We start from the raw sequence: 9,471 nt of genomic DNA, 5'->3' as shown, positions 1-9,471 counted from the left end.
ATTTATGCTCAGGTCTATTGATTTGAAATAAGAACTTACGAAATCTATAGCCTACAATGCAATAGTAGTGTCCTTAATCTCACTCTGTTCAATCATATTACAAAATTAAAGCTGATCAAGCAAAGCGAATTTCAACCTAGTAACCAGTCCACAATACCACTGATTTGGCTACTATGGCGCAGAAAATTACAAAGAAATTATATTGTAGAGAAACTAGATAAGAATATGAAGCATCCTCAATAGATGAACAAAGACATACCTCATTAAGAAGGCCAAAATTAACACATAAATACATAAATGAAAAAATATGGAATAGCCAAACTGATATCATGGTGAGAAAATGTATTTTCATTTCTTCATTAAACCCTTTTATCACCATTGTAGCGTATGATGAGATTTGAAAAATGTCTTCCATCCGTCATTCTTCTTACTTTACCAATTGTTATTAATTTTCTTATTGTTTTTCAAACGTAGTCCTTAAAAGTTGAGTCTGAATTAGTTGTGCTGTATGAAATCAGTTGACCCGTTTCACTTTATGTATATTAATATATATAATTATTCGTGTTAAAGCAAAATAAAAGAAAACTTAAGAACCAATTGAAATTTGGTTTCTTGACGTATAAATTATATCAAATTATACTAGCATTGAGCTATTGCTTGCATGTTTTTGTGTGCGAAGTATTTAGTGATCGGATTAAACTCGCGTTGTTTATATTTTGATGTTGTTTTGCTTTGTGTGTACTCTAATCACATCATCTACATTTTGCCCTTAACATTTTCTTTATTTAGTTTGTTTAACAAGTACATGAAAAACTCTTAGACTTTGGAGTCTCTCAGGTCCTTTCCCTTCAGAGTCTGCTTTTAGAATGAGTTTGGATAATCTCTCTTGGCACAATCGCACAATTAAGTTGACAGTACTTTGGTCGAAGTTCAGTTGTTTTATAATCATTTCTTATTTTATAACGACTATTTTTTCTCACAAGTTTTTTAATCACTTTATTTCTATTACTGCATACTAAGCTTTTTATCGTTGCCTGAAAAACCTTCTGGTTCATAATCTCGAACTAATTCGACGATTGTGCTGTACATTTGGAGTTTAGTACACTAGTCTCTCAGTTTACAAAAAATGTGTAGTGGAAGTGTTGGTACGCGTTTATTGCTTTTCCAACTCGGTTGCATAGTTCATATTGTATCTTGCTGCGTGGGTGTGATGCCCAAATAATTGTATTTTTCTAGTGAAACGTTTTGGTAAGAGATATTAACATGTTTGATATATTAAATTTTTTTTGTCATATCATTGTTTTTTTCAAAATTAATGGAGAACTTAATATGTAAGAATACAACTTTACTGAGCATAAATGGGATGAAAGAGCATAACTTGTAGCGGTGCTGACAGGTCATTGTCAGATAGGCATACTCTTTAACCATACATGTTAAGCTATTTAACTATAGAAGTTAACGAAACTAATTAATTGGTTGGATATCCTAAATATAGATCTAACAAAAAAAAAATATAATATAAATAATAATCTAAACCGTGCAGGTTAATTTCAAACCTTAAACGGCGCCTATCCGCTGCTTGAACCGAAGAGGAAGTTCCACTGACACCAACACAACCAACCATCCATATTCAAAATTTAATTATAGTATTTAGTTATGTATAAATGTTAATTTTGCGTGACTTTAATATTTATGAACAATTTGTTAAAATGTAAGAAGAAAAAAAAAAGCCAGAATCAGGTCAGTAACGCCTTTTTAAAATTTCGCATTTTTAAAAAAAAATTTATGCATGTCCTTCGTCATAAAACGAAAAATACTAAATACTTTTTTTTCGCTCACAATGAAAAGTTTTGAATATTTTGATTTCTATGAATAAAAAAGATTTTAATTTAAAATGCAATGTTTTTTCAACTGCCCACATTTGTTATACAAAATTTATTAAATTTTTAATCAAATAAAATATTGTGAAATAAGACCTCAGGGAGTTTTAAAATTTAAGTGCTCAACTTCTGGTTCAGAATGGCACTCAATACGAAATGGAAAATATTGTTTGCGAATGAGAGAAAACTCTTTTAAATTATAATAAAAGTTCGAAATTGAAATTATTTCTTTAAAAAAAAATATTTTTTTATTAACTTTAAAGATTTTCATTATTCAATCAAATTTAAGATGCCGTGCAATTCTTTGAAATTTAATATTTAGTCGAACATTAGAGATATACATTTTTTACACTATAATTATCTCAAAAAATAAGAGAAATGAAAAAATGAATTTAAATTTAAAATAAAATTATACTGAAAATAAAACTTTGTATAAAATTTTGCATAATTTATTTAAAAATATGTTAGAAAACATACATAAATTCTTTATTATATTTATAGAAATATAAATTTATGGGCATAAATAATTTTGTCACAAACATTGTTTTGTTTCATTAGCAACAATCAAATATAATAATTCACACATAAATAAAATATATAATTAAGAAACATGCAACCTAACATATTGCATCAATAACTTTGCACTAGATAAGGTTAGATAATGACATAGTAGAGATCTAAGCTCCCAACAGAGCGACACAATATATAATTATATAAATTAATATATAATTAAGAAACATGCAACCTAACATATTGCATCAATAACTTTGCACTAGATAAGGTTAGATAATGACATAGTAGAGATCTAAGCTCCCAACAGAGCGACACATATTTTGTGCTACAGTTGATTATACCGAACCGAAATAATTAAATATTTTAATGAAGACCCACATATCTTTCGTTAAGCACTGCTTAATTTCAGAATTTCAGGTGAGGATAAAAGTCGCTTCTGACGAATATTCTATCTTTAAGTCGTTTCGTCATAAATAACGTGTTTGGAACAAGTAATATTCCTTTCCAGGTGACTTCCTGCCACCCGAGACACGGGTGAGACCAATTCTTTATCAGGAAGTTTTATAGTTCAATCGAATGCAGTTGTCTGGCTTCGACGTTTGAATGCTTATTTAGTTTCAAATAGTACTTTGCGATAGAATTTCGAATGACATAAAATAACTTGGGTAATCTTTGCAGTTCTTCTAAATTTGAGTTGCACTTGGTCTCCAAAGCTCTACACTATACATCCAGGTTGGTTTGATGATAGCATTGTATATCATTACTTTATTCGGCTGAAAAACCTTGTGCTCAGGCATGACGAGAAATATTGTAGATGATATGGAATAATTACATTGGTGATATGGATAAAAATCGTTTTTTTTTAGTAGATAATATCAAAACTTACCCATTGCTGTTTAATTAACAGAAAGTTTATATGAAAGAAAGAGACATAATATTTTGGCAGTAAAACTCACGACTATATATTTTTTGAATTTCTAGTATTATTTTAATTTTAAAATTGCAATTTAAAAGCGAATGTTTAAAACTATCTACAACATTCACAAAATAACACAAAAATTATTTTTCAGTTGAATCTTATCTTATATCTAAGTAATATTTAATCCTATCATTCAAGTAAGAAGTGCACTTTCAGTTTCTTAGATATTTTTTATATCTTTTTCATTTTATGAAAATAAGCACAACTTTCAGTAGAGAAATTTTATTATATTTATTATTACTAAATAAAATTTAATATACAAATGCACAATATCAACTAATTAAAAATAATATTATATTTTAGTTTGGATTATATTTGAATAATATTCTGTCCATCGTTTTAAACGTAAAGTAAATTTTAATTGGATATGAATTTCTAAGATACTAAAGGTGCATTGCTTTCCATCATTATAAAAATAATTATATATTAAAAGAATGAAGTCATAACTTTTGAACTTTTCTTAAAGTGAACTTCATAAAACTCATCAAAACTCTTGGAACTCATTGCATTTCCGAAAGCCCTTCGAAGTTAAAGCAACTGCAGTGCATTTTTGATTTAATTACAAATTTATTCATTTTATGAGCTTCATTTCATCTCGATTTGATTCATACGAGTAATGAACTAAATTAAAATGTTTCAGGATTCCTTTGCAATATATACACAATATTTTGTTACAATAAATTCTAAGCAAAAGTATAATTCTAAATTGTGAATGTAATATTTCCATTTCATTATTTTTATATTAAATAAAAAAATATTTAAAAAAGAAAAGGGATATGTATGAAGTGTTTTGATTTTTAAAAGCATAAATTTATATATTCTATTGTCAATTACTGAATAGACGAGTTTAACAAGCAATTTATGATTTCCTTTAAAGTTGCAAATCTATCTTTGAAATAAAAAAATGAATAAAGTATCTGAAATGTAAGGAGTTATTTTATTTTGCATATGGAAATAAGTATAAGATTTCACTTTTATTTTCCTTATCATAAGTCAAAATAATCTAAAGCTTTTGCTCTTGATATCCTTAAAAGTTTCTCACACAAAAGGATTATAGGATACAGGATTACTGTGTTAAAAGTGCTTCATTATGAACAAATGCAAATAAATTTTATTTATTTATTCAAATTTATTTATGATTTCATATATGAAAAATCTATATTTTTATAAAATGTTTTGGTTATATCCGTATATGTGTTTAACATTTCTTTTTATAAAATGGTTTTACGATATTATTATAATTTTGATAAGCTAATAACATCAGGAATTAAATGAAAATGAACTACAGATACACTATTATCGTTATCACCTCCACTATTTAGATGAACAATGTTTCAAATATTTCTTTTATAGTGTTAATACAGCTAAATACTTGCCTTAGTTAAAAAGAAATATATATATATATTATAAGTCTATTAAATTTTTTACATATAAGATACACTCTACTTTAGTATTTATAATATAGTCGCCTACTTATAAAATATACTCTTCTTTAGTATTTAAAATATATTCTCGTATACATATAAGATATACTTTACTATAGTATTTAAGATATAATAATATCTTAATATGCATGAAATAATATCTGAAATTGCTAAATTATAAAACCGGATTCTTTTTTGCCAAGTTAGTTGCAGTCTAACTTCTTTAAATGAAAAAGGATTCTTGTTAGAAATTTATGTTTTTTATTTCAAAGATACTCGTATATTTGCAACTTTTCATTATATTCGCTGATCACTAACTATTCGTCAATAATAGTATTAAAACTCTGAAATCATTTTAATATTTCAGCTCTTATATGAAATATTTGAATCCGTCAATTTATTGTGTATTTACTAGCCATTTAAAGTTGATGTGACAGTGTCCTTTGTAAAATGGAAAAAATTGAACATCGTGCAATGTTTAAAGTCCTTGTAAAAAAAGGATTAAAGGTGTTGGAAATTTATACCGCAACAGTAAATGCGCTACATGAATCTGTTCCTTTCCTTAAGGTGAGCTGTTTGCTTAAAAGTAGTCGTACAAGCTTTGCAGACGATCCATGTGAGTCTTTCAAAAACTGTACCAACACCAAAAATTTTCGCTATTGGTTATCGATTAATCGAAAGAGTTGTGGTAGAAGCGCTTGTCTAGAGATATCGAATGTTTTTATTATCAGTTACATATTTTTTATATGTTGTGGAACTATTGTCATGCCTAAATATTGGCATTAACAAATTGTTAAAAAAAACAAAGCCATGACATTTTTGAGTACACATGCCATACGCCCGGCATGTATATACCAAAGTTGTGAGGATAACATGTGTCCTATAAAAATATTCATACGTGCCACGCATGACATTGTTGCTCTAGGCACTTATTTCAAAAAGCTGTGTGAACAGTGATTCCCATTTTTGCTAGCAATCCTGCAAAAGCTTATTCAAATCTGTCTTCGGCAGCAAGATTTAAAGCGTTTAGGAGAGTATAAAAATTATTTTGTAGACTTTTTGCTCTACTACGGTAGAGAGTTGTGTCCATCACTAATACTGAATCAAAACCAGAGGTTAAAAAATGTTATAAACTAGACTCTTAAGCTCTAAAGCGAGTTCGTGTTTAAGAATCAATAAAGAAGTTGTTACCATTAGGGTGAAGTGAAAACTTTTGAACACGTTATGTGTCACTATCCATCATATGCTAAGAGAAAATTTGAAATCTTCAGGGCTCCTTTTATAACTGATCTAAGACCTGTCATTCTTTAAAGTAATACATATAGCCAAGTATATTGACATTTCAATTTGGTTTAGTAATACTCACTTTTTTAAAGGGTTGTTGCTTGTGTGATATATGCATTGGTCTACTAATTAAAAATGGTTACAATGACCGATTATATGTGCTGAAGTGATGCACAGGGCTACCACTCCCACTTATTAATACAACCTTATATATGTCGTTTTATATATTTCAACATTTAGAAGTTTATTATTTTCACTCAAGTAATGTAAAAGCTGACCATTCCAACCTAACCTAATCTATATCATTTTATGTAGGTGTAGTTTTATATTAATAACGTTCTGACATCTGTATTAATGTTATTTCATATGAATCTGTAAAAGCAAACGACGTTTAATAAGAATAAGTGTATGATATTCATGTTATTACCACATTTGTTGAAATTAGTAATTCTTGTCTTCCATTTAATATAAAATAAAAATATTATAGTTTTGCTTCATAATCTTGATGACGGCATTTACTATTTTAGTGTAGGTAACCAATAATTTGCTGATTTGAAATAAACTTACTCTTACTGATTTTGTTGGCCATAAGCCTCCTCCAGACAGCCCGATCAATGGCTTGTTGGCATTAGTTGGGCGCACCCATATCACTGGCCATCTGCTGCTTCCACCGATGCGGACGTTCTCTATTGCATTTGCTGGCACCCAATTAAACATTCTTCTAGTCGGAGCATTTTCTTCCATTCGCAGTCCATGGTGGATCCAGCCAAGTTGAATTTTTATGTGCTTTACTATGCCAATGTCTCGGCATGAGCTTAATCAACTCATTGCTTCATTTAATTCGATACTCGTTGCCAACGATTAAGGGAGTACAGATCTTTCAAAGTATTTTTCACTTGAATGCTTCTAATGCTTTCTGATCACTGTTGATAAAATAGTTGTACTATTTATCATATACTATTTATCAGAATAGGAGAGTGAATTGAAGAGTGTGGTGTTTGTTTGTCAGCGAGGGCTTTAATTCTGAATTAAGTACAGCCCCCTGTTGGCAAGAGTAAAAAAATAAAATTATAGATATCGTATTAAAAGTTATTGGTATAATGTTAGTTTTAGATTACCACCACTAATTTTGTGAACTACTTCTTAAGCATAGAGCCTCCAGCATAGTTTTAGATTAATGCTTTCCAAAGTTCTCCACGTCTTTACCCAATCGCGATGTTTTTTTTCTGTCAGGCTTACAGATCTTTTGCTTAGTGAGAATATTAAGCTTAGTGAACTCTTTCACATGTTTCACAGTATTAGCATAAAGTTTCTGTCATTGGCTCCAGTATTCATAAGGTGATGTTTGTAATTTTTTCCATAATTAATTGTTGAGTTCTTTGAAATAGTTGAAGTTTTATACGCAGGGTTTGAATGCTATCCACCTACTAGAAAAACTAGATGGCATAAATTTATGTTTTTATGAATTTTGGATTTTTGATGTGGCAGTCTTTCATTTATTATTATCGTAAAAAAAGTTATATAAAATAAAATCTCTGTTTAATATTCAAGCTACGAGTATTTCATTTCAAATTAAATAGGAAAATCTAAGGTTTCGCAATGAATGCTTGGGAATGATGAAAATTTTATTTTAGAATATTCTAGAGAAGAAATTTAACTTTCATAATGAAAGGATTTATTTTTGCGTGATAATTGTACAAATATGCAATAAATTTTATTTAATTTTGCTTTTTCGGTTACTTGCGCATAAACGTACGTATATTTCATATATAAATTATGTGTGAGTTCCTGGTCTAGAAATTTTAATTGTCTAGAATTTAATAAATTTTATTTAAATAATTCAAATAACTCGAAGTATTTGACTCCGAAATTGTAAAAGTTTTTTGGATTCGCATTCATGAAAACAACTTTTGTTTTTGTCAACTCAATTTGTACGTAAGCTGAAGTCGTAAGGACCGATCGAAACTTTTTGCTATTATTTACTTTATCCTTTGTTCCAGCTATTGTTGGTGAGCTTGATTGCCAGTGAGATTTATGCTGTCATGTCTCCAAATGCGCTCATGAATAATTTAAATTTTCATTATATGCATACGAAAACAGATGTTTTTATCTTTTGGCGTTTAGATATGTTGGATTTTTTTAATTCTATGCAAAGCAGTCCACATCACAAAAAAGTTGTGCTTTTTTCACAAACAAAAATTATAATTAATTAATAATGTTGCAATTAATTATTTGTTGCGGTTTCGGTTTCTGAAATTTTGGTGATCTGAAAGGAAAAGCGAATATGTTTGGCATGTCATAATTGCTTATGGCACAGATACTTTAAATTCAATTAAATTATTTAATTAGCTTCAGCAGACAGAAAAACAGACAGACGAAATGGCATTGAACTCAAATAAATATTTCAATTATATTTATTAATAATGAACAAAATTACTTATATTTGAGCTGCACTCAGCGCATTTAATTAATTAAATTACTTTTATTTGAAAATAATAAGAAGACAGAGAAGAATTTAATAAATTTAATGGAAATTTTGCAGAATACACTTCGGGTTTACGTTGAGTATAAATTACTCGTTTAAGAAAATGCAGTGAAATTGTTATTTTTGAAATATATTAGTTTTTCAAGGTTTAGATGCAATAATAGAATGAATTTATACTCCGGGGCATAAGTATACATTGTACGTATCTATCTCAATAATTGAAAAATTATGTTTAGTAGTTGGGCTATAATGTTTATTTGTATTGCAGTAAATTTATATGTATACGATTATGTACTTCAATATATGATAATTTTAAATAAATAATCAGTTTACATTTCTATAAGGGAATGCGTTTACACAAACGCATGGGTAAAAACAAATTAAATTAGTTTTTATTTAAATTTGTTTAATTAGAATTTGCTTTTAATGCTATTTGTTTTCGTGAAATTATTTTGTTTATGCTAAATTCATTTAAAATATTTAATTGCTCATTTATTTGGTAGGTAGGTAAAGCGAAAGAAGGTTGATTGTAATATAATTTAGCGAGAAAGCTTTATATCTACCAGATTTTTTGTATTTTTTTGTAATTTTCGGAAGAGAGTTTATAATACACAAGTTACCTATAAAATGTTTTTATTGTTTTTATATGAGTACTTTTAAATTAATATAATTAAATACAATTGCAATTAAATAGATAAAACTATGCGTTAGTCTGAATAGGCCCATAAGAACTTTCGTAATTCTAAACCAATCAAGCATCCTTAAATTGCAGCGATAGAAAATGTCGGTTACTGTTTCTTCATGAACATTTTTGAAATCGGATGTAATAGTATGTACCATACAAACCTGTACACAGTGAAATTCGACATCACAATAGGCTTTGAAAGCGTCTAATGCATTGGTTCC

The sequence above is a fragment of the Teleopsis dalmanni genome, chromosome 1, assembly GCF_002237135.1.
Source record: "Teleopsis dalmanni isolate 2A chromosome 1, ASM223713v2, whole genome shotgun sequence".
Taxonomy (NCBI): Eukaryota; Metazoa; Arthropoda; class Insecta; order Diptera; family Diopsidae; genus Teleopsis; species Teleopsis dalmanni.
Note: the sequence above shows the minus strand (reverse complement) of the source record.